At 53.6% G+C, this 26086-nt stretch overlaps 1 protein-coding gene and 3 long non-coding RNA genes across 4 annotated transcripts in view; 2 read left to right on the forward strand and 2 right to left on the reverse strand.

The window, feature by feature from the left end:
- Positions 1-26086, reverse strand: part of LOC137464210 (zinc finger protein 850-like) — a 711331-nt gene that overhangs the window by 271761 nt on the left and 413484 nt on the right. The window lies entirely within an intron of this gene.
- LOC137464227 (uncharacterized) overlaps positions 1-26086 on the reverse strand; it is a 433227-nt gene that overhangs the window by 239937 nt on the left and 167204 nt on the right. The window lies entirely within an intron of this gene.
- Positions 1-26086, forward strand: part of LOC137464226 (uncharacterized) — a 234995-nt gene that overhangs the window by 153355 nt on the left and 55554 nt on the right. The gene's annotated exons all lie outside the window — the stretch shown is intronic.
- Positions 20762-21817, forward strand: LOC137464229 (uncharacterized). The gene is made up of 3 exons (XR_010994092.1): positions 20762-20905; positions 21252-21369; positions 21747-21817. It is a non-coding gene; the product is annotated as an uncharacterized lncRNA (long non-coding RNA).

Here is a 26086-nt window from a genome sequence, read left to right on the forward strand (position 1 = left end):
CCGACGGCACCAGCGCACCCCTGGAGATCGTGCTGCTGGACAAGGTGTCCACTGGATTCCCCGGTGTCGTCCAGCTGCTGGAGTGGCTTGAGCTCCCCAAATACATCTTGATGGTGCTGGAACGCCCGAAGCGGTCTCAGGACCTGCATCATTTCATTCGGGCACGGGGGTTCCTGTCCGAGGAGGTGGCGCGGGATCTGTTCCGCCAGGTGCTGGAGGCCGTGCAGCACTGCACCAGCTGTGGAGTCCTGCACAGGGACATCAAACCACAGAACATCCTGGTTGACCTGGCCACCGGGCAGGCCAAATTGATTGACTTTGGCTGTGGCACCTACCTGCAAGACACAGCCTACACTCGCTTTGCAGGTGAGCCCACGCAGGGGTGTGCTCTCGGTCCTGGCATCTCATGGCCAAACATCTCACAGCCCAAGCTGGGTGTGGCAGCGGGGATTCTCCCTTTTGCTGCCCTTCATGGCACTGAGATTTCAGCTGAGTTGCGTTTGAGCAGGGCTGGGTGGGGAGCCAGCTTCCAGCCCTGCTGGCAGCCTTTGCCCACCACTCTGGGCAGGACTGAGGCTGGGGCTGGGGCAGCCAGCCCAACAAAAACACGGGTGGGTGGGGGTAGCAGAGAGGGGGGCCGTAACCTGTGTCCCAGCCGGTTTGGTGTGCAGGTTAGAAAGGGCTTGGACTGCTCCACTCACCTGGTTTGTTTTGGATTCATGATGTTTTTTGGGCAGTGCAGGCAGGGAGGATGAAGGCATGGTTTTCCCAAGCTCTGGGTGGGTTTTTCCTCCTCATGGTCGGGCCTTGCCAGGACTTCTGCTGCCCTCTTCCAACCCCAGTGGCTTCTTTTCCAACCCCAAGTCTGTACACAAGTCCCAGGTGCTGGCGAGAGGGCAGCGGTCACCCCATGTTCCACTGGGGCAGCCCCCACACGCCCAGGGATGCTGGGGCCAGGCTCTGGGAGCAGCAGCATCCCCCTGATGAACCCCATCTGTATTCCACAGGAACACCGTCATACAGCCCCCCGGAATGGATCCACTTTGGATTTTACTATGGCAAGCCAGCTACCATCTGGTCCCTGGGCATCCTGCTGCACCAGATGGTCTGCGGGGAGCACCCTTTCAGGAGGAGCCAGAACATCAGCTGGGACCATCAGCTCTCACTGCCACAACGGCTCTCTCAAGGTGGATCCTCATCTCTGGCCACGGGGGCAATGCCAGTGCTGGGAGACAGCAGCAGCTCGTGAGCATCCCGCTCTGGCAGCTGCTGAGGAGGTGGCACATGTCCTGCTCTCCTGCTCTCCTCCAAAACAGGGAATTGATGGGGAAGTTTAGGCCCAGCTCTGAGCACATCCAGCATGGCCTGGGTACGGGAATAGTGGGGCAAAGCCAACAGGAGCCTTCTCCAACTGACCGGCGGGTTCTGGTTTCTCTGCCCAGAGTGCCAAGATGTGATCAGGCGGTGTTTATCCACGCTGCACTCGGACAGGCCCTCGTTAGAAGAGCTGTTCTGTGATCCCTGGCTGCAGGATATTGATCGGCCCTAGAAGAAGGGAGAGAGCCACAGGCACACTTTGATGCAAGGCCCTGGTAAGTTGCAGCTCCACACATGCCTTGGCAATCAGAAGCAAAGGAACCCAGACATTTTGTCCTGCCTGTGTCACTGCCCAGGGGTCATCAGATGGGGACACGCAGCCCTTGTGCTGGAGCTGAGCTGCTCTGCCCAGCACTGGTGGCCCCCATCTGAGCTGGTTTTGCTTGTCCTGGTTCCCTGACAGCTCTGGGCCCTGGGCAGAACCCTGACAGCCTGGGCTCACCCCCAGGGAAGGAGAAGGAGCCCCTGGAGGAGCTGTACCGTGTGGAGCTGCTGCTGCTGGGGACAGCGAGGACGACATCAAGGATGACAACCTCTTCCTCCACCTGGCCACCAGCAGCTGAGGATGATGGACTTCGATTCTGGCACCTTCTCCAAAGCCAGGCTCCACAGGAAATTTGCAGGTGAGTCTACACGCAGGGGGATGCTCCCAGATTTGGGCATTGCACAGCCTGGCCAGGAACCAAAGGTTCCCCCTTTTGCTGGGGCGGATGCAGCTGATCCTTCAGTCGGCTGCCAGGCTGCTTTTGGCAGGGCTGGGGGATGGGCTGGGGTGGTGATGAAATGGGAGTGGGCTCCTGGCCCTGCCAACAGCCCCCAGCACCCACCGTGCCCCGGGCTGGGGCTGGGGCTGGGGCTGGGGCAGCCAGCCCGACACAAACAAACCCCCATGGTGGGAGCAGAGGTGGGACTCCAGAACCTGTGCAGGGGCTGCTTTGCTTTGCAGGCAAGGAAGGGCTTGGGCTGCTCCACTGCCCCTGTTTGCTTTGGGGTCACCGTTATTTTGGGGGGCAGTGCAAGGGGGAAGGGAGAAAGCCTGGGCTTCCCTCACCTGTGGGTGGGTTTTTCCCTGGCATGCAGGAGTTGGGCCTTCCTCAAGTCCCTGACAGTAATATGATTTTTGACCTTTTTTCTTGTTCCCCTTTTTGTCTGTAATCTATTTTCAATAATTTGTTGTTTGTTTTTCTAGAGGAACCATTCTAGCTGGGGTCCAGTCTGGATGGGGAAGTGCTTGGGAGCAGCTGTGGTGTGGATGGGCCGTGCCCTTGGAGAAGGCTGAGGACATCGTTTGGGACCAGCTTTTCTTCCAGTGGGGGATGGCGTCAGGTGGGTCCCGTCTGCTTGGCATGGTGGGATCAGAGCTTTGGGGAGATGGCAGCGAGCACAGGAGCATCCTGCTCTGGGCAGCTGCTGAGGGCTGGATGTGCCGTGGCTGGCTGCAGGCTGGGCACATGTCCTGCCCTCCTGCTCTGCTCCCGAAGGCAGCAGGGATGGGCAGCTCTGGGCACAGCTCTGGGCACGGCCAGCATGGCCTGGGCACCGCGGGCGGCTGGGACAAGGGGACAGGAGCCTTCAGCTGACGGGCGCTTTCTGGTTTCTCTCCTTGCAGCCGGGCTCTGCGGGTGCTGAGGCTGCTCTGGGCTCTGCCAGGGCTCTGCTGGAGCTCAGCACCGGGCCGCAATCAGCCAAAGAAGAAATGGGGTGACCTGCAGCACAGACCTGCTGGAGCATTTCAGCAACACAGCTCAAGTGTGCAGAGTGTACGCCTCCCAGGGAAAACATGCCACCACCCCAAAATAAACTTGTTCCTTAAGTTCTGAAATGAAATCAATCTGGGATGACCCCAAATGACATTTTGCAGCTTGCTCAAGCTGTAGCTCAGCCCTTCTCTGAACAGTTCTCTCCCCCACCTGCCTTGTACTTCCCAACTGCTCCCTCTTTTCCCCCAGTGAGTTCCCAGCCCATGGCAGTCTCCATCACACTGTTGCCTTCCTTGGTGCCCCTCACCACGAGGAAGGCTGAGCCCCAGGCTTAGGGACTCATCCTGTCACTGGCTGAGGAGCAGCAATGTCTCAGAGGTCCAGTGGGATTTTAGTGTCATTCAGAGCTGCTCTCCAGCCCTCAGCTCTCCTCACTGCTGCGTTCCCACTCCCTTTTCCTCGTCCTTGCAGCAGGATGAGCTCTGTGAATCCCCTTGAGCCTCCCCACTCTTCCCAGCCCATGCACCCACCTCAGTTAGGCTGAAGCTGCAGCTTCTCTGTCTCCTCTGGCACACCAGTCCAGTCCCCTGTGCGGGGAGCCCCAGCCCCAGAGCACAGCACTCAGCAGTGCACTCCGGGCTGGAGCAGCTGCCCTGCAGCCCTGGCTTGGCTGTTTGTGGCAAGGGAATGCTCCCTGTTTGCAGCTGTCCCTGCAGGATGGCCCCAGGGCAGAGCCCAGCCGGGCTCCCACTGCAGCCCCTGGAGCTTGGGGCAGACAGTGGTCCCAGAGCTGAGGTTCACGGGGAGCACCCAGAGCTGTGGCTTGCAGTCAGTGTTGGCAAATGTTGTGTTCTCATCTCCTGCAGCCTGTGGGGAAAGCAACCTGTGCTGCAAGGCCTGTGTGTGCCAGGCCTGTGTGTGCCAGGGGCTCTTGGATGTCTCTGTACCCATGGACAGAAGGCTCTGTGTGTGCCAGGGGCTCTTGGATGTCTCTGTACCCATGGACAGAAGGCCCTGTCTGTGCCAGGGTTTCCATAATGTCTCTGTACCCATGGGTATGGAATAGCATGGGCCCTGAAAGTGTCAGTCCTGTTGCTTGCACGCTCCTTCCTTTGTATACAAAATGCATCCATGCACACCCCCATGTACAGATACATTAAAACGTCAGGGAGGGACAGAGATTTCCCACAGAGCTCTAACTTGGGCATAACTCACCTTTTAGCCAGTGGCCAGGGGATTTTTTTCCCAGCTCTGTGTGAGAAGGTGTCCAAGAGCTGAAGGAGCAGCATTTAGAAGCAATTTCAGGATTTCTAGGCAGGAAGTGGAGCTGACAACCATCCACGTAACTCGCCGTATTCATCAGGATGTGCTGCTGGTTCTTTGGGAATATGGCCCAATGGAGACACGAGCCTTGGAAAAATCCCAGCTCTCTGTGGGTTTGTGCAAAGGGGGAGCAGCAGAAACACTTTGTGTCTGCTTTGGGGACACAAGGCCCAAGGAGCTGCGGTGGCAGAGGGTGACCTGGGCTGGTGGCAGGTGAAGTCCTGGTTCATGACATCCCAGAGTGGCACAGGACAAAGCTCCAAGCCCTCCCAACCCCACTGATGAAGTCTTTGTGATGCTGCACATCCTATAGGAAAAGCTGCTGTCACACAATGCACTGGGATTTGTAAGTTTCATTTTCAATACTTTAGGTCCAAGTTTCAAACTGCAATATTTTTGCACTCAAGACACAATCGTGCACAATCCATCTCTCATCCTCCTATTGCTTCAACTCCAATTAAAAAAAAAAAATCTTAATATTGGAAACAAAACCCAAAGTCTTTAAAAAAAGGATGCTGAGGTCAGTCCGTAAGATGGATCCAGACCATCAGAACATGGACAAAGCAAATGAGTTCTCCTTTTAAAAAGACCAGTTACCTCTTAATCCAAAGTTACAGAAGATTTTCACTACAAATTTGTTTCTTGTTTTTCATATTTTTCTCATTTTTCTTTTTCTTTAAGAAGATAACACATCCTGAAAAAGAGATGTTCAGCAAAATGAGAAACATTTCTCATAAACAATGAAAATATTTACTCCTCTGTTTGCTTTTCTCTGGATATCCCGATGTAAAAAATCTAGCAGATATGAGCAGAGGTGTAAAGTGTTTGCTTTGGACTAAGCTGGAGTTCAGCACTGCTGACATCCTGATCCAGCCAAGAGTTGCAGAATTCTTTTGCACACCTCGAGCCATGTGTTTGCAGGCACAGCACCTGCAGTGCTGACACACCAGTGCACGTGAATAACTCTGTTACTCCCTCACAGAATTTGGGCTCTGCCCCAGAACGAGGTGCTCCAGCCCTTGGCTCCTGGTTCCCGTGGGGAGCAGCTCCCTTCCCTCTGGCTGAGCTGCTCAGGCAGAGCCCGGCAGCTCCTGGCCCTGCAGGGCTGAGGCTTTTCCCCGTGGCTGGGCACAGACGGATGGAGCAGCACTGCTAAACACAGGGGCACACAGAGGGACCAGCAGCAGCTGCCTTTGGCCACCTGAGGCTCCAAGGCCCAAACTCAGAGCAGACAGGGCTGGAAGAGACTCGCAGGCTCCCTGCTGGCTCTGCTGCCCCACTTGTGCCCACCTGGGAGCCCCCAGGGCCAGCAGGGACTTGAGATGGCAGCCCTGGGCTCCTGGAGGTTGTGCAAGGAACAGAGCTGGGGACTCCCTGTCCATGGGGAGCTTCCAGATGGAAAAGGCTGCTGTGCCCAGGCAGCTCCAAGGGCAGAGAAAGGAGAGTCTCGACCCCTGGATCCGTGCCAGTCCCACAGTCCTGGGCAGCAGCCACCGAGCCCTGGGGGAGCAGAGGGCACAGCAAGAGGGACAAAAGCAGGCAAGGTCAGAGACTGGAGAGAGCCAGACCCGGCAGCAGGAGCAGCTGCTCCATTGCACTCTTGGAGAAAGCTCTTGGCTGGTTCAAAGCGCTGAAAGGCGCGAAGGGCAGAGAGGAGGCCACACCAAACACTGCTCCTGTTTCCACAGCCTCCCCTCTCCGTGTCCCAGAAGGAATTGGATGGACTGCGTTCTTCTCCCCGAGTCATCCGGTTCAGCACGAGCAGCTGAGCACCAGGAGCTGAAGGAGCTGAAGCCTCAGGCCACAAGAGCTGGGCCTGAGGAGACTTTGTGAGCAAATGAATGCTGCTAACATGGACCTGGCTGAATGCAGCAGATGGAATCATGGAATTGTTATGTGTATTTTAGATAATTCGTGCTTGTGAGAAATAGATGTATGAAAAATGTTATATTGGTAAGAAATATTCTGTAAGTTTTTTTAAGCACCCCAACAAGGACGGGTAGGTTGCTTCACAGTATTTCAAACCCGCAGCTGGCAGCAGGGAGAAAAGGACCTAATTTGCAAACGAATGGATGTGGCCGGCTCGGAGATGGGTGCTTTTCAGCACTGGTGGGTTCCTTTGTCTCCCTGGTGCTACACTGCAGCTCCTGGCATGTAGATGTTAGCAAAAAGGATTCTCTTTGAGGAAAGATCTAATACTCAGATCCTTTGGCATTCATCATTTTTCAAGTGTCTTATGTTACATTTTACATATTTGTCGTGGTTTGACATGGAAATGAATTTTTTCAGGAAGTTGGGTCAAACCAATCAGTGGTCAGGTTTGGATATTGGCACACTATTTTGAATTCTTCTGATGAAAAACACCTACTTGGCTGCAGGCTCTTTACTGCCAAGCTCTCAGCAGGGTGGCTGGCTGGAGGTTTGCTTTGTCCCTCATCAGCTTCAAGGAGAAACCATCTCACCACCACAGTGACTGCTCAATGCCCCAGTGCAGAATTTTTAAAACACCGGGCTTCTGTTCCCCTCCTATTCTCCAGCATTAGCCAAGGTATTTTAGAATGTTTGTACTGATTTGCTGAATCCTTCTGGACATTTAGAAAGTAAAACATTACTGAACTGCTTTGCTGGCTGCTTTTGTTTTATTGGTAGCTGCACATTTGAGCTGGTAAAACGGTTTGCTGTTGCTATTCCAAAATGTGTTCACTAACCTACCATGCTATTCTATATGCTAATCTTTTTGTTTCTCTCTTCATTCTCTTTCCCTCACGCATCTCCATTCTCGTCTTTTTCTCATTTTATGAGCTAATTCCCTTTCTCTAATTCCCTTTTTCTGCGTCAAATCCCATATATAACAAAGTGTCCGAGATTTTACTCTGCAAGTTGTTGTATGTAATAAACTTCTGTATATCTTATCCAGCTGAACACAATGGCACCACTTACACGCCCTAAGTGACATGTACCTGTTTGGAACGCCCAAGGAGAAACACGCTATAAGTAGTTGAGAGTGAGATAACCAGAACCATCAGGGAGATACATCTGAATACCGAACTCCAGGAGCACGATCGATCGGACGGGTTCTGTTCAACTTGCCACAGTGAAGGAACTCCACATGAATAGGTGCAGCCCAGAAAAGAAGAAAGAGACTTTGCCTCAGGCAAGAGAAACCATCTATAAATCACTTGGACAGAACAGTCAGGGTGAACATAGGGGACCCTATGCTGTAGTGGTCAAACCTGTGTCTCACCCAGCGCCGATCCCGGGCTCGGCACTGACCTTTTTTTGATAGTGGCTTTTCGTTGTTATTCTCTAAATTTATATTTGGACAATTTAATAAATTTTCTTTAATTAATAAATTGGAGCATTCATTTATAACAATCTTGAATCCATCTATAACATACTAAAAATCCTAAAGCTTAAATTTCTTACCCATGTGACATACTAAACTCCTCTCTACAATCTCTACAATCTATTTCACACTTTTGTGGTTTCTAGTTTACCTTGAGGCTTTGGAAGTTTTCTCCATGAATGAGGGTCAAAGTCAGTGCTCCCCTGGGGGTCAGGACACCCCAGAGCAGACAGAGAAATCCTCCCGGTGTCCTGGGTTTCCACAACATCCCTTCCTCCTTTATTCATTATACACAATTCACAAAGTTCTATTGTGACATTTGGGTCTTGGCCAGTCCTTTTCTGTAGGGTATTCAGTGTCACAGTGAGCAGCCAAAGGTGACATATTAGCATTGTCAGCCTTATTTCACATTATCAATTTTTAATTCTATCTGAAAAAAAATGTATAATCATGTTCTATTTTTATATAACTGTTATTAATGATGATAATAATAATAATAATAATATTATATTTCACTTGCACAAATGAACCTGAGCTCAAGTTTTAACCTTCCTCTGTCCCTCCATGTGGGAGCATTCCAAAAGCAATTCTTCCTTCTGTTGGTGCTGTTTCCAATGTGCCATTTACAAACTTCACCCACATATTCCCAAACCCACAATTCTTTGCCTTCTTCCACATGCAATTTTTGGATGCATTTGAAGACATCCAGGGGTTCAGCCTCTTTTAACAGAGTGCCCCACTGCTCACAGGGTGCTCTGACCTCAGCCCACTCCAGAGCCAGGGAACTCCAGGGAAGGGCTTCCCATCTGGGAATTTCTGATGGGACTGATTCCTCACATTTACATTTAAAAAGTGACATTTTGTTGTGATCTGGCCAGGCTGTGCCAGTTTTGTCTCACCAGTGGGCAGGGTCAGCACCAAAGACACAGACACCAACTGAAGGACTCAGTGTCATTGACTGTAGCTCAAAGCAGCAAAGAATCACAAAAGGAGCAGCTCAGCAATGCACCCAGCCAGCAGCACCAGAGATTGCAGCAGCGATTAAGAAAGATCCAGCAGCAGTTACCCTCAGGCTTTACCATGCCCCAGATCCACACAGCAGCTGGGGAAGCTGTCACAGCCAAGGGCTGCAGAGCCACTCCTGGACACTGGGAATTCCTGCAGGTGCCTCCAGCCACAGGTGAGGCTCCAGCCTCGCTGGGAGAGGGCCCAGCTCTGACAGTGCTGAATGAACAAACTGACAGTGCTGCTGGTGCGGGAACATCTGGTTTCATCCTCCTCCTGGGTTCCTCCCAAAGCCTGGCCAGGGCCCAAGAGGAACCAAGGGAGGTGACTTTGCCCATTCAGCCCCAGACAAGGCCAGATGTCAGATTTCATGGCCTTGTCTGGCTTCTAAACACAGAAAGGTCAATCCATGTTTCACTAATGAGTGGATACATCTATCACAGCGCTAATGACCATGCATATTTCTTTAGTGAGCAGATACAAAGATAACCTTTGGTTGGAAGGTTCATCCAGAGGCCACCTTTGGCTCAGGGCCTCACTCAGGGCTGTTGTCCAGGACTTGGCACTTCAGGGACGTGGTTTAGTGCTGGGCTCGACACTGCTGGGTGACCAGCTGGACTGGATGAGCTCAGAGGTCTTTTCCAACAGAAAGGATTCTGTGTTTCCATGATTCCATCTGCTGCATTCAGCCAGGTCCATGTTAGCAGCATTCATTTGCTCACAAAGTCTCCTCAGGCCCAGCTCTTGTGGCCTGAGGCTTCAGCTCCTTCAGCTCCTGGTGCTCAGCTGCTCGTGCTGAACCGGACGACTCGGGGAGAAGAACACAGTCCATCCAATTCCTTCTGGGACACGGAGAGGGGAGGCTGTGGAAACAGGAGCAGTGTTTGGGGTGGCCTCCTCTCTGCCCTTCGCGCCTTTCAGCGCTTTGAACCAGCCAAGAGCTTTCTCCAAGAGTGCAATGGAGCAGCTGCTCCTGCTGCCGGGTCTGGCTCTCTCCAGTCTCTGACCTTGCCTGCTTTTGTCCCTCTTGCTGTGCCCTCTGCTCCCCCAGGGCTCGGTGGCTGCTGCCCAGGACTGTGGGACTGGCACGGATCCAGGGGTCGAGACCCTCCTTTCTCTGCCCTTGGAGCTGCCTGGGCACAGCAGCCTTTTCCATCTGGAAGCTCCCCATGGACAGGGAGTCCCCAGCTCTGTTCCTTGCACAACCTCCAGGAGCCCAGGGCTGCCATCTCAAGTCCCTGCTGGCCCTGGGGGCTCCCAGGTGCCTCAGGCTGCTGTGACACCGCTGCACACGGGAGGGAAGAGTGGCAGGGGCAGTGCTGAAATTCAGCTCCACATGCTGCTGCTGCTGGGGGTCATTTGTCCAGCCCTGCCCCATAGTCAGGGATCAGATCCAGGCACTGCTGCTGCTCCCTCGGGATCAGCCCCAGTTGGGGTGTTGCTGTCAGGGCCAGCAGAAGCGGTGGCTGGAGCAGCGGGTGCTGACAGTGCCCCAAGCCCCGGGGCTGGAGGGGTCCCTGGGCTGGGGCTTGGAGGGAGCTGCTCCAGCCTGGAGTGCACTGCTGAGTGCTGTGCTCTGGGGCTGGGGCTCCCCGCACAGGGGACTGGACTGGTGTGCCAGAGGAGACAGAGAAGCTGCAGCTTCAGCCTAACTGAGGTGGGTGCGTGGGCTGGGAAGAGTGGGGAGGCTCAAGGGGACTCACAGAGCTCATCCTGCTGCAAGGACGAGGAAAAGGGAGTGGGAACTCAGCAGTGAGGAGAGCTGAGGGCTGGAGAGCAGCTCTGAATGACACTAAAATCCCACTGCACCTCTGAGACATTGCTGCTCCTCAGCCCGTGACAGGATGAGTCCCTAAGCCTGGGGCTCGGCCTTCCTCGTGGTGAGGGGCACCAAGGAAGGCAACAGTGTGATGGAGACTGCCATGGGCTGGGAACTCACTGGGGGAAAAGAGGGAGCAGTTGGGAAGTACAAGGCAGGTGGGGGACAGAACTGTTCAGAGAAGGGCTGAGCTACAGCTTGAGCAAGCTGCAAAATGCCATTTGGGGTCATCCCAGATTGATTTCATTTCAGAAGCTATTGAACAAGTTTATTTTGGGGTGGTGTCATGTTTTCCCTTGGAGGCGTACACTCTGCACACTTGAGCTGTGTTGCTGAAGTGCTCCAGCAGGTCTGTGCTGCAGGTCACCCCATTTCTTCTTTGGCTGATTGCGGCCCGGTGCTGAGCTCCAGCAGAGCCCTGGCAGAGCCCAGAGCAGCCTCAGCACCCGCAGAGCCCGGCTGCAAGGAGAGAAACCAGAAAGCGCCCGTCAGCTGAAGGCTCCTGTCCCCTTGTCCCAGTCGCCCGCGGTGCCCAGGCCATGCTGGCCGTGCCCAGAGCTGTGCCCAGAGCTGCCCATCCCTGCTGCCTTTGGGAGCAGAGCAGGAGGGCAGGACATGCGCCCAGCCTGCAGCCAGCCACGGCACATCCAGCCCTCAGCAGCTGCCCAGAGCAGGATGCTCCTGTGCTCGCTGCCATCTCCCCAAAGCTCTGATCCCACCATGCCAAGCAGATGGGACCTACCTGACGCCATCCCCCGCTGGAAGAAAAGCTGGTCCCAAACCATGTCCTCTGTGGATATTCTCAGTTCAGTCAGAGAGAAAAAGAGAAGGTTTTCTAACCAGGCGAGAGCCTGGGAGACAGTTGGGAGAGAATGTAAATAATTCTCTAATCTCTCTTGTTGTTCACATTGTTTATAGATAGGTTCTGCCACCGTGCGTCATTCACTGCACACCAATGGTGTGAGATGTTTTTACTCTAGGACCAATGAAATTAGTCCACACGATGTTCTCTATAAATAGAGTGGTGCATTTGAAATATGCACTCTGAAATATGAACTCTGAAATAAATCAGAGTTCATTCTCTTTGCCTTTGATTTGGAGTCATTTTCGTTCCCGTCCTGCTCTACGGCGACACTGCACTACCAAGATTGTGACCCCCAAATCCATCAGTATTTATGTCTCCAGCTGCTTGCACCAATGGCAGGGAACGTCCTCAACAGTGCTGGGGCACAAAGTTACCTTCCACAGGTCATCTGACAGGGCCTTTTTCTCCCTGTGCTTCCTGTCTTTCTCCTTATCTCCTACTTGCAGTTTTGATAGGATTTATTCTTATTTTCTCTTGATCAGTGCTAAAATGCATGTTTCTCTTCCAAGTTTCAGTTTGTTTAGTGATCTTGCCAAGCCTTTTCTCAGAAGCCTTTTTAATGAAATTGAGAGTCAATTTCAGCAATTTTGGTGATTCCCTGTGTGAGTTACACAAATCTCCTGTTAATTAGGGCACCACTTAGGAAGGTACAAAGAGAAAAAGGATGTTTCTGTATGTCAGTTCAGTAGTGGAATATTCATGGATAGAGAGAGTGATTAGCTGAATTTTACACGTACTCCTAACCTGAAAGTGCAACAGCTGACTTGGGGAGCAATTAGAGCCAGATCTCTTCTTCTACCAGCCTGTATTCAAATGTAAAGGAAATACAGCAGGGTGAGAATGTTAGTGCTCAGCTCCTAAAGTGCCTTGTTAAGGTGTTGTTAGAGTAATGGAGATAAACATCTGGGTTCCCATTCCTAATTGTCACTTTCATTGACTCTGAAAACAGCAGAGATGTGCACATCACACTTATCAATCCATTTGGGGATGTTTTAGGTTTGTAATGTAATAGCTTTTTAGATCTCTAGACAATGCTTCCAGGAGTCTAAATGACTGGATGACTTTCTCCTTTTCTCCTCAGTCTTTGCATTCCTGTGCACCAGAGATCTTCAGTGAATGAGTTCCACTCTACTCCAGGCTGAATCTCTCAGCTGTGTTTACAGTGGTTGTCTGTGGGTCTCTTCCGCACAGCGCAATTTTACAATCTTCATTCCTTTATATCTCTGTTTTCCTGCTCTCTGTGTTATCACAGTTGTTCAGCAAGTTTTCTTTCCAAGAATACTAATCACAATATCCCAAAGGAATAAAAAATGGTTGGATATTTGTTCCCCAAGTATTTACAAAAGAACAACTTAAAAACCTGTATAAATGCTGGATGCAAATTGCAAATAAAAATAAACTTGAGAGTTCTCCCAAAAACCTTAAGAAAAAAACCCCATGTATTCAATAAAAACAGATAATTCATCTGCAGAATACGAAAAGGGGCATGTTCTAGAAGAGAAAATTTGTACAACAGTGCTGCACAGAATGAGATGCTTTCAAGCTTTTTGCACTTCAGGGTCAGTATCATTCTCTGAACTGTAATGCTCTGCGCATGTTCTGCTCACCATGGCAGCTTTCTGCTCTCCCTTGGTACAGATCATCCTCCCAGCAAAGGGTGAGTGCAGCCACCACAACTCCCAGCACCTTCCCACACAGCGAGAACCTGAAGGAGAGAGATGGCTTTCACCAGCTGCTGTGTGTTCTAATACTGCCACCTCTCAGCTGCTGAAAGCCTGAATTTCTGTGCCTTTTTCTCCTTCCCCAAATGTTACATTTTGCACCCCAAACCTGCAAACCATTCCTCTCATCAAAGAGGAATGTCTACCTCACCTGTATTTCAATGCCACCCCTTGGCTCAGCCTCCTTTCCTTAGACCTACAACTTTTTTCCCAGTGTGTGAAATGCCTCCTCTTTAGAAAGGCATATTCCAGAACTTAGCAGAACAGCAGGGGTGATGCATGGATTGAGAGCAGCCCTGTGGGGAAGGACTGGGAGATCCTTGAGAAGGAAACATTGGCTATGAGCTGTGTGCTTTCAGCCCTGAAAGCCCTCTGTGGCTGTGTCTAAAGAGGGATGTCCAACAGGTCAAGGGAGGGAGTTCTGCCCCTCTGCTCGAGGGAAAGCCAGGAACAGGATGCCCATGGCTGTTGTGGATGTGCCCTCATTGGGAGTGTTCAGGGTCAGGTTGGATGAGGGTCTGAGGAGAGAGGTCTAGTGAAGAGTGGCCCCGAGCATAGCGGGGGGCTTGGACTAGATGATCTCTAAAGGTCCCTTCCATCCCCACCCTTTCTGTCATTTCATCATTTCAGGGCCCACGGGACAGGAAAGAAAAAGAAATGAAATGGGATCATGGTAGCAAGTTAATGGGGGGATATTCTGGGCCACAGATGTGCAAGGAACTCAAGATCAAACCAGCACCTTGGCCAAGACTCCTCTTAAAGCATGAAATGTACCTCCTGGGGTGCATTAGTTACCCCAGGAAAAAGGGAATATTTTGGTACTCTGAAATTCCAGCTGCTGCCTGCACATTTAGACCGTTAAAAGTCCAATTCCAAATGAAATGGAATATAACTGCATATTTTAAGAGGCACTTTCTCAAGCAAGGAGAAACACCCTCCCCATAACAACACAAAGAAGTCCTGATGAACAAACTTCCGTCTTTTTCCATGTGTATTTTTAGGCACCAAAGTATGGCAATGGACATCCTCCATTTGCACAGGTTTGAAGAGACATCTCTGCACCCTGAGGCAGAGCCACATGGTGGTTGCACACAGCATCCTTGCCTCACACCAGCCAAGCCTCAAACCAGGAGCAGTTAGTTCCAAGTGAAGAAAGAACTGCTTGGGCTGATGACTCTCAGGGATGACAATAGCCAGAGGCAGGAAGGGATGATGGCACAGCATGGCCCACGCGGTGATGGGTCCTGGGCTCTCCAGAGTCACGACAGGGTTCCTCTGGCCCTTGTACCCCACTCTGCTGGGACAGCAAATCCAGGTCCATCCTGAGGCTCTGGAAAGGAGCACAAAGGCACTGAACTCCAGAAACACAGAAACTTGGCAAGTGGAGAGGGACCCGGCACTGTGGGCAAGTGCCGGCGGGAGTGGATGGGGCTGGAGCAAAACATTCCTTCCTGCTTCTCCCTGAAGCAGGGACACAACCCTGTCCCACGGGGTGGGGGACACTCTCACCCCGGGCTGGCCACCAGCACCCAGGTTCTCCAAATCCCAGCACTGCCACGGAAAGGCAGTGACAGGAGGAGACATCATCCAGCCACAGGTCGTTCATGCTGGCAGCTCCCGCCACTCCGCTCCTCACAGAAAACCTTGGCAAGGTGTCAGGAGCAGGGATGAGACACGGCCATGGACACATGACACAGGTGGCCAAGGCAGAGCAATATGGAAGTGCAGAAGTTTTCTTCTTTCTCCTATCAACATGCACTGGCGTGGACATGGCCTCCTGATGGAGGGTGACATCAGCGAGCGCAGGATTGTGACATGTCCCCCCTCGCTGCTTAAATACAGACGTGGGCAGAGCCGGTGCCAGTCTGGCTCTGGCCTGAACTCCTACCGAGCCTGACTGCGAGGTGTGGAGGGTCAAGCCAGGTTTCTCTGGTGCTGAGTGGTGCCTGTTCTTGGCAGGTCCCAGTGCCAGTCCCAGAGCAACCAGCAGGGTTTCCTCAGCCCTGCCTGGCTGGGGCAGAGCGTACCTGCAGCACTGACGTCCCCTGGAAACGTCCCCTGGTCAGACGTGGGCAGGTGACAGGTCTTTAGGGAGGTGGGAGGGTGTCCCTTCTCCTTCCTCCCCTCTCCTGCAGGCTGTGACAACGGCAACAGAGAGCAGCTCCTGATCCTCAGCCCTCCCCAACGTGCTGCAGCAGCCAAATATGGCCACAGAGACAGATGGCAACTGTGCCATCTGCCAGGACACCTGGGATGACGTGGCTTCTACTCTGCCCTGTGGCCACCAGTTCTGCCAGAGCTGCATCCTGCGGTGGGCACAGACAAATCCATCATGCCCACTGTGCAGAGGAGCAATAGAGACTGTCAGGTTTTCTGATGATGCCGGTGACTCTCTAGAGATTGTCATCACAGCCCCTGAGCAGCTGCCAGCAGGCACGAGCTCATCAGAGCGAGCTCCCGGCGGCCAGGACGAGATCAGCCCCCATGGCCCTGTGCCGGCCCATCCCTCTTCTCCTCAGGAGACACCAGCCAGAGCTGTCAGCGGTGTCCTGCCCAAGGACTGGGCAGGACTTTTCCGTCGACGACGGGAACTTCTGGACCCTGTGCGGACTTGGCTGAACCAGAGGACGGAGGCCATCCAAAGGGAGCAGTGGTGGATGGCAAGGAGCACAGAGTGCCATCCTGTATGTTCTCTGTGTGTGTGGGCCAGACCAGGAGGTCATGATCCAGAGTCTGCAGGGCTTCCTGGAGGAACACACAGTGCCACTGGTCCAGGGCACCATCGACATCACTGTGAGACACTGCAGCTCAGGGGCCCAGAGTCTGCTGCACTCCCACGCTGCCGCAGATGAGGATGACAGCCCAGCAGCCAGCAGCTGCTCCAGCAGCTCCAGTTCCATCTTCTCCAGCCCCCCCAGCCTCTCCAGACCCAACAGCCACAGTTCCCCCAGCTTCTCCAGCCCATACAAACCCCAACTCCCCCAGCCCTAACAGCCCCAGACCCAGCTCTTGGACTCTACCCAGCAGCCCTCAAGTCCCCACAGAGGAAGAAGAGGAAGCTGCCACAATGGAGGCCACCCCCAGCAGGGGTCAAAGCCATCCCCCAGTTGTGCCGGTGTCCCCAGAGCAGGACCAGCCCCAGGATGAGGCAGGTCCCTCTGATCCATCTGTCCAGAGCACCAGCCTCAGACCCTCTGGTCCTGCCCAAGGCAGGCACTGCTTGCCTGGGTGTCCCCGGCGGTCCCTAAAGAGAAAGGCCTCGAACTCTCCCCACCCCTGCAAGAGGCCCCCCTGCCAGCAGAACTAGCAAGGTTCTTCAACTCCTTTAGAAAAATAAATAAATTGTTGTTATTTCCCCCACAGAGTCTCTGCGCTCTGCTTCCTCAGCCTTCCCCTTGTGCCCCACCGTGGGTGGCACCCATGTCCTGGGGGGCACCAGCCTTGCGCCCAGGGCCATATGGGCAGCTTAATTGTCTTCAAGGCCAATCTTACCTAAGAAGAAGTTGCCTGGACTTTCATTCGTCTCAATGTCAATTCCACTCTTGGAGTTTTTCCCAGCTTTGTCCTTCCCAAGGCCGTTTGTGCTTAAATATCTCAGTACTCCATCCTGGATCTTATGAACATCTGCAAACAGCTGTTTTGTGATGCTAATTACATATCACTTTCCCCTATTACTTTTTAACAAATATTTTCTAAAATATCGTTATAGTTACAATTATTGGCACAAATCATATTCATTTATCACATCTCTATCTGGCTTTGTTTGAAGGTGTAGGCTCAAAGCAAACTCCCTTAGTTCCTCCCTGAGCCCTGGCCAAGAGGAGGATGAAACCCGATGTTCCCGCACTAGAAGTTGTGGTAGCTTGTTTATTCAACAGTATAAAATCTGGGCCCTCTCACAACAAAGTTGGCAGCCTCGCCTGAGGGTGGGCGAACCACATAGGAATTCCCAGTTACTGGGAGTGCTTCTCCAATCCCTTGGTGTGACAGGGCATCCCCAGCTGACGTGTGTGTCGGGACAATGGTCAAGTATTAGGGTAACTAGTGATGTATCTTTCTGAATCCCTACAGGCAATATTTTCTAGTAATAATCAGGTGCATTGCTTAGCTTATCCTTTTGTACTTCTGTGCTGCTTTGCCCTACAGTCAATGACACTTCTTCCTTATGCTGGGGTGGGTGTCTTTGGTGCTGACCCTGCCAGCAAGCCATTCCCTTCAGAATTGGACTCGGTGGATCCCTTCCAACACAGAACATTCCGTGATTCTGTGATCACTTCTACAAAGTTTGCTCAGAATGAGTTTCAGCTAAAACACTTGGAATTATTTGCTGAAATTAGAGTTGGTAGATGGAACTCTTGCTGGTAAACAATGGAGGGAGAGAACAGCTTCATGCGGGTTTTTGGGGCGTTGCCCCAATTTTGTGGGTTCCTCCCTGCATTTTGGGATCTTACACCTCCGTTTTGGGGGTCTCCACCCAGCGATTTTGGCTTCAAATCCTTCAACTTTTGGTCCCCCTTTAATTTTGTGCACCCCATCCCCATGTTCCACACATGCCCAGCGGCCCCAGTGTGCACTGAACGGCCAGCAAGGGACTGGGGAATGCCAGGACCCACAGTGATGTCAGTCATCCCTCCTGGTTACACACAGGACTCCTCGGCCCTTTTTGGGGTGCCCTGGAGTGCCAAGGCCACGGGGAGGAAATGTCTTTGCTGCCATGCTGGGCAGGATCTTGCTTGGCCCATTATGGCCTCATGTCCCCTGTCTCTCATTGTCCTCTGACAGCCCCTGTGTCCCTGCACCCCTCTCAAGAGCAGGACTTTGGTGCCAGCACCCCCAGGCTCCAAATCCCCGCGTTGGCTCTGTCCCTATGGTATCCCCACGCGGCCGTTGCGCCGGGGCCGTTGTGGCGACAGCCGGCGAGCGGCGCCATGGCGGAGCTGCCGCTGCCCGCCGGGCTCAGAGCCAGCGCCTTCCCCGCCAAGCTATGGCGCCTGGCGAACAGCCCCCGCGTCCGCTCCGTGCGCTGGGACAGCCGGGCCCGGGGGCTGCTCATCCACCGCTCCCTCTTCGAGCGGGAGCTGCTCAGCCCGGGCGACGCCCGGGGCCCGGCCCCGCACACCTTCAGGGCCACGCAGTTCCGCAGCTTCGTGCGCCAGCTCTACCGCTACGGCTTCCGCAGGGTGCCGGGCCGGGTTGGCTCAGCTGCGCCGGGCGATGCCGGGGCTTGGCTCCACTACGGCAACCCCTGCTTTCGCCGCGACCGCCCCGACCTCCTGCTCCGCATCAGGCGCCGGAGCGCGGCCAACAGGCAGCGGCCGGCGGCGGGGCGGGAGGGCCGCAGGCGCCCGCCCCGCGGCTCCCAGCAGCTCCCCGGGGCGCGGCCGCTGCCGCACGGGCGGGACGGGCGCAGTCGCTTCCAGCCGCTCTCCAGGGAGCGGCCGCCGCTGCCGCCCGGGCGCCCGCCCAGCGGCTTCCTGCTGCTGCACAGGGAGCGGACGCTGCCGGACGGGCGGGAGCTGCGCAGCCCCCGGCCTGGCCGCTTCCAGCCGCCCCCCGGGCAGCGGCCGCTACCCGCCCGGCGCCCGCCCTGCGGCTTCCACCTGCTGCACAGGGACCGGCCGGTGCCGGCCCGGCGGGAGGGGCCGAGCCGCTTCCAGGAGCTCTATGGGGAGCGGCCGCCGCCCGCCGAGCGGGAGCTGCTACGGATCCCGCCCTGCGGCTTCTTCGGTTTCTACGGGGAGCCGCTGCTGCCGCTCGGGCGGGAGGGGCCTCGCAGCTGCTTCCAGCAGCTCTACGGGGGGCAGCTGCCTCCCATCGACCGGGAGGTACTCAGGATCCAGCCCTGCAGCTTCCAGCAGCTCCACAGGGAGCAGCAGCCCCCAGCCTACGACCCGCGAGGTAGGAAAAGAGTTGTAGCCTTGCTTTTCCCCAAAAGGTCATGAAAAGTGACTGTTTGAAGTATTTTTCCACAAGGCTCTGTCCTTCTCGGCCCAAAATTCTCAAGCTTATTTAGAAGGGGCACCTAGAAAGGCAAAAGATTCTCTGCCTGGTTTTCCTGCCTGCTTCCTGTGATGGTTGATCCAAGGCAGCAACAGAGATCAGTGTCTCAGAGCCACATTGTGGAGTGTGACCAATGTGTTTGGATTCTTGCAGCCACCTCGGGCACTTCAGCCCCCAGCGCTCCACCTGGCAGTGCAGGTTGTGCAGCATCGACGGCCTCCGGCTCAGCCTGGAATGCACCTGGCGAAGAGCAATTGCCACCAGTGGATCTTGGCTTGGCCGTGGAGCAAATGATCCGGGAGATCAGGAGATCCCTGCCTGAAAGGTCTCCCTCTGCTCAGGTAACCCATTGGAGGGGAATGGAAGAGGCTGGGCTGAAAGCTTTTGAACGCTGTTACATGGAGAAGGAGAGTAACCGTATCCCTGATGCGATTCCAGCAAAATACTGAATGATCTTTAGTTTTCTTTTTTTTCTATTGTTCCTTCAAGGGCAATATGAATGTTGCCCCGGAGTCTTCAGGAGGGGAGCCTGTGAACCGGGCTGCAGCAGAGGAAACTTCATCTGGCACCGAGAGCTACAAGAACAGTTCCCCAGAGCCCGAGGAGCCTGGTAAGGACAGAGCCCCCGTTGGTTTAGAGAGGTGTGAGACGGCTGCTCTGAGCCTGCCTCTGGCAGGAAGGGAGACGAGAAGAGTTGAGCTCTTGTCTGCAGGGTTGGTGCTTCCTGGTGCCTTTAGTTCAAAGGCACATGCACAACCTGCCCGAGCTCTGCCCTCCACGCTTCTCCAGAGGCTTGGGCACTGAGTCCTCTGCTGTGGCAAGAGAGCAGGGAATAAACCTGACCTTGTGGGAGTTGTGCCACCAAGCTGGGTGTCCCAGGCTGGTTCATAGCTCAGCCCCCAGCAGCCTTCAGGCATTTCGGTGAGGACTGTGGTCTCTCTGTCACTGGGACTGTCTGTTTTTCAAGCTCTCGTGGGTGCCATTTGCACTGTGGGTGCTGAGACTTGATTAGAATACTTAAATACTTTACACACTTCCGTTTTGAAAACTTGGAAGGATCCCTGTTCTTTATAGAGCAGGCTTGAAATTGCCAAGTGAGAGTCTGCCTTTCAGGCCATCTTTTAATGTCCCTGATAGAAGGACAATTGGTGCTCAAGGGGCGCTTGCACAAGGGCCAGTATTGTCTCAGTGTTCCCTTTGCTTCCCAGATCCCGTGTGATCAACGTGTCCAGGAGGGCTGCCCTGTGCACCAGGAAGAGACAGAGGGAGAGCCTGTGACCATTGGGCAGGTAGAATTCCTCTGTCTCTAGTTATATTGATAGATGTGTATAGTTCTATTTATTGATATATGTAGTTGTCTTTATAGATTTACGTAGTTACATTTATCTATCTACATAGACAGAGATTTGTCTCGTTAATTTATTTTTAGTTTTAGGTGTATATATTTATATTTTTCGATGTGCAGTTATAGTTGTAGATGTCCGTAGTTACATTTATACATGCATATAGGTGTAGGCCTCTTTTTATACATCTGTATAGGTGTAGGCCTCTTTTTAACCTCTTCTCCTGCTCTGCTTCCTCCCTCACCTCTTGCTTTTCCCCCGTGCCCCCTGTGTCCCCTCTCCCTGTGCTGGGTCCGAGCTGGCGGCCGGGCCGGGCGGAGCAGCAGTTCCAGCCCCGGGTGTCCCTGGAGCGGTGGGAGCTGCCGGTGGCCCCAGGCACTGTCCCCTGAGGAGCTGCTGAAGGACGGTGAGACTGAGGGGGCTGAGGGGGCGGTGACGCTGAAGGGACGGTGACCCTGAGGTGCTGCTGGGGCTGAGGGCTGTGGGGCAGCCGAGGGCGATGGTGGCACTGAGGTGACAGGGAAGTGGCACAGGCCGAGGGGTGGCGGGTCTAGGGGGACGGGATGGGTCAGAAGGGACTGAGGGGCTGAGAGGACTGTGAGGGGCTGAAGAAACTGAAGGGGGCTGGGGGTTTGCCGAGAGCATGGCGGGGCTGAGGGGATGGAGGGGGCCGGCAGGGAGCACCGAGGGCTCTGGGACTGCAGCTGTGCCAGGCCTTGGAACCAGTTGCAGAGCCTCCGCTTTTGCCACAGCTGCAGTGGAGACCTTGAGGACAGCCGGAGACTGACGGGAGCCAGCAGGGAGAAGCTGAAGGCCAGCAGCAAGAGCAGGGAACGGGGACCTGCTGCTGCCACACTGGAGAGAGCCCGGGTGAGGCCACAGGGCCGGGGAGGCAGGGTGGGGCTGAGGGTGGCGTGGGCTGTGGCTGTGGGCACTGCCCGGCGGGGCAGCAGCGGGCCCTGCCCGTGCTGGGGCTGCTCAGCGCAGCTGCCCCAGCCGGCCCAGGGGCTGTCCTTGGGCAAGGCAGCTGTGCCGGCAGGGCCCGGGAGCTGTGCCGGCTGTGCCGGGCTGCCGGGGCTGCGGGACAGTCCCGCCGCGGCTGCGCTCACCACAGCCTGGCCCGATCGGCTGCTTTTTCTTTCTAACCCTCCTGGGGAGGCTCTGAGATCTTCCCTTCCCTGATGGAAGTGCAGCTGCTGCCAAGGAAAACGTCCCCATACTGACTCAGTGCTCCCTTTGCTTCCCAGCTGTGCCATCTGCCGTCCCTGTCCAGGAGAGCTGCTCTGCACGGGAGGAAGAGCCCGAGGGAGAGGCTTTGAAGATGGGGCAGCAGCAAGAGCCGGGAACGGGTGTTATAAGTCCAAGTAAATAATTTGTCTGATCCTTTAGGGATTGATAAAAAGAATTTTATTGATTACAGCAAGCAATGACAAGCAAACAGCGCTGGGTGCAGCCGGGGAGTCAGTGCTCCGCCAAGGCTCACGCCGCTTCCCTTTTCCCACGGTCCTTTATTCTCCCCCTTCTTCCGCGTTTGTGGCTTTTCCGGGAGTACTCTGCGCGTGCGCCTCCAGTTGCTAGGGGGTCGCCGCCTGCTCTCTGGTGGTCGTCTGGATGAAGGCTCTCCTCCTCTTCCTCGCTGGGGGTTTATGACCCTGTAACAATCTTTCCATAGATGGTTACACACCTCCCGACCCTCGTTGTACAATCAACTTAAGGAGTCAGCATATCCTCGGGTATCCTGTTATTCACAAAAAACCTCTTCCTTTGCCTGAGTTTCTGTTTAATGATGAACAAAGAGACTTCTCTTATCTATTGCAAGGGGTCTGGAACACAAGTCCTGTGAGGAATGACTGAGGGAGCTGGAGTTGTTTATCCTGGAGAAGACTCAGAGGTGACCTTATCACTCTCCACACTCCCTGAAAGGTGGTTGCATTCAGGTGGGGGTCGGTCTCTCTCCTAACAACAACTGACAGGACCAGAGGACAGTGTCTTAAGCTGCACCAAGGGAAATTTAGGTTGGATATTAGGAAAAAAGTTTTTTATGGAAAGGGTGATGAAGTACTGGAACTGTCTGTCCAGGGAGGTGGTGGAGTCACCACCATGGGATGTGTTTAAAAAAAGACTGGATGTGTCACTCAGTGCCATGGTTTAGCTGAGGTGGTGTTAGGGCATGGGTTGGACTTGATGACCTTAAAGGTCTCTTCCAACCCAGCAATTCTGTGATTCTGTGATTGTGTGACATCACAGACCAGGTTGTGACATCATATAGTTGGCTGTGACATCACAGGTTTATTATGTGACATCACAGAGCAGGCTGTGACATCAGAGCATGCCTGTATGACATCACAGAGCAGAGCAAGCTGTGAGGTCAAAGAGTGTGCTGTGACGTTATAGGGTGGCTGTGTTCCATCACTGAAGGTGTTGTGACATCACAGGGTGGGTCTGTGAGCCCACAGAGGTGCTGTGTGACATGTTAAGTGAGTTCTGCCATCACAGAGCAGGTTGTGACATCACAGAGGAGGTTGTGATGTCACAAAGTCGGCTGTGACATTACAGGCTGGCAGTGTGACATCACAGAACGGGCTGTGAGGCCACAGAGAAGACTCTGCCTTCATAGAAAAGGGCCCTTTGACATCACAGAGCAGCTGTGTGATGTCACAGAGAAGGCTGAGACAATACAGAGTGGGTTGTGACATCACAGAGCTGACTGTGAAATCACAGAGCAGGCTGCGACATCACAGCGAGACGGCATAACATCACAAAGGTGGCTGTGACATCATAGGGCTGGCTGTGACATCACAGGCTGGGCTGTGACATCTCAGGGAAGATTTTGTGACATCACAGAGTAGACTGGGACCTCAAAGAGCAGGCTGTGACATCACAGGACACCTTTATGAAATGTCAGGTGGCCTGTTACATCTCAGAGTGGGCTGTGTGACATCACAGGGGCTGTGTGAGGTCACTGGGGAGGTCACTCCACCCCAGCCCCCCCTCCCAGTTCCCCCAGAGAAGTCCAACGCTGCTCGTGCACAGCGGGGTCCCCTGTCCCCCCGGGTTCCCCCGACCCCATCGCCGCGGCCTCCCCCAGAGGATGTTCCACGAGATCCACCCCAGAGCCTGACACGGGGACGGGGGCTGTGGACAGCTGGGGTGGGACAGGGGGACAGGGACCCTCCGGCAGCGTCCCTCTGTCCCCCAGGGCCAGAGCCTGGGCCAGGGCTCCTTCACCCTGTTACCAACGAGGTCTTGAGAGTGCTGAAAAAATCCCCAGCAAGGGATCAGCAAAAACCAGATTTAATATTAAGTGACAGCACCACAAAGTTCCTTGGCAAGAGTCACTCTGCTCCTGACTGGACACTTCAGGCACACCAAGGAAACAAAGCAACAACAAAACCAAACTAAATCCAGGCAATCAAACCAGGAATGAGCTGAGACCTGGGGCTTTCATTGCTATAGAAAAGAACTGTCCTTCTCGTCCAGGTGCTCATGGCCAGAACTGGGATTTCACCTCCAACACTGCCTGTTGTGACAGACTGAAGGAGATTGTTGGCTGGAAACATTTCATGTGTGGGGAGGAAGGGGCAGGTCCAGCCTTGCCCTGCCCTGGAACCCCAGCCCTGCCCTGCCCTGGAACCCCAATCCCCCCAGAGCCTCTATCCCAGCCCAGCAGTGTCTGCCAATCCCTGGCACAGCACAGGCAATGCTCCACAGCCACCTCTGGAGCCCCCAGCCCAGCTCCTGAGTGACCAAATGACCCCAAGTCCCACCTGGGGGAAGGGCTCAGGAATACCAAGGGGTATTTAAGGCTGACCACAAGGCAAGCACACATCTTGATCCTACCACCTCTTGGAATTTCTATTTTTTTGAGAAACACTGGAATCTAGGAGTTGGTAGCTCTGTGTGTGTTCTACTCTAAATCTTACTTTTCTCTATTTCTGTGTCTTCTTGCGAATTTTGATTAACTTAAATTTGAACAGGATTGGAGCTTGTGAAGTTGAATGGGCCAAGTTAATGCTCTGAGAAGTGTTTTTGTTGATTAAATGTTGTATAAGACCTTTTACCAAAGTTTCTCTGGGTTTCTAAAGTTCCCAATATAGGCTGTTTTGTTGTTTTGAGCTCATGAGAATCTCTTGTTGGTATTTCTCCAGTGCATCCAACTCAGAGGACACAAACAATTGTAATTCCTCTTAAATGTCTCCTTGAGAGAGTTGTTTGGGGGATGGGCGTCATGTCTTGTGTGTCCTGCTTGGCACAGCCCAGGCAGGGCTTTCACAGCCACATTCCACACTCCATTTCCCAGCTGGAGCCGCTGGTGCCTCTGAGTTCTGCTGCCCCAGCCCCAGGGACGCTCTCCTTGTCTGCCCATTCCCCCACGGTCTCTGGGCAGGGATGGCCTCAGTGGGGGCTGCTGACATCCTCAGCAACTTGGAGGCTGCTGCTGAATTTTACTGCTCCAGAGGCTTCTTCAGCCTTCAGCTCTTCAGTTCAGGAATTCAGTTTCCTACAGCTCATTAACTTTCAGAACAGATTAACAAGACAAACCTCTGGGAATAAGGTAAGTGTTCAAATCATTTGTGGTTAATTAGCCCAATTACAGAAGCCTCTTCAAAGTGAATACACTACATTTAAAAAGACAGTGAGAAAAGATTTTTTTTGTCCTGTTTAGGTTTTTTTTCCCTGTTAATACACTGATATGTGCACTCTCCAATTGACACTGAATCCAAGTACCTCCTCATGCAGTTGGAATAGATATGAAAATCAAGACCCTTCATGGCTGACAATCAATCAGACTCTGTCCCTACCCCCACCCCACCATCTCCCCCATCCAAGCCCTGGCACTCAGAGCAGCCTTGTGCAAATCTGAGCTCCCTCCAGCCCAGGCTGCACCTGCAGGTTTCAGCTCCGTGGCTCCAACTCTCACCTGCTTTCCTTGGAGAAGGAGCTGCCCGAGACACAGAGGGATGTTCATTTCTTGTCAGCCAACAAAGCCAAGGGAAGGCACAGCTCCACCAAATGCAAAAGTCATTCCTCTGCTGGATATTAAATCCACTTTTCACAGCAGACAGTCTCAGAGCAATGGAAAACACCTTCTGTGCCCAGCACAGATCCCAAGGTCCCGCCTAACCTTCCCTGCCCTGATTCTGCCCAGATTTGCTCTTTGCACACAGGAGTCACAGGCTGAAGTCAGGAGCTCCCTCCATGCGCAGAGGGAGGAAAAGAGGGAAAGTGGATGAAGAGCTCTCCTGTGCAGAGCCAAGGTCCAAGTGCCCCTGCAGTGGGAACCACAACTCATCAGGTTTGTGTCCTTTGGGCTCAGGGATGGTGACACTCAGAGGCACAGAAAGGTTTCTGGCCAACAAACACAAGTTGAACATTTGAACAGTTTAATAACCATCACAGCTCTTCCCTCAGCTCTCTGTGATGTCCCAGCAGCATCTGACATGTCCCCCATCTCCAAGGGATTTCTCTACAGGAACAGTTTTAGATAAAGACATAAGAAAAGGCAATTCTATGATAGATTTAAAAATAGTAAGATGTAATTAATATTTATTTGAACTTCAAAAAGATTGGGCCACTCCCTGATGTG

Source organism: Anomalospiza imberbis, chromosome 39, assembly GCF_031753505.1.
Source record: "Anomalospiza imberbis isolate Cuckoo-Finch-1a 21T00152 chromosome 39, ASM3175350v1, whole genome shotgun sequence".
In the NCBI taxonomy this organism is placed as follows: domain Eukaryota; kingdom Metazoa; phylum Chordata; class Aves; order Passeriformes; family Viduidae; genus Anomalospiza; species Anomalospiza imberbis.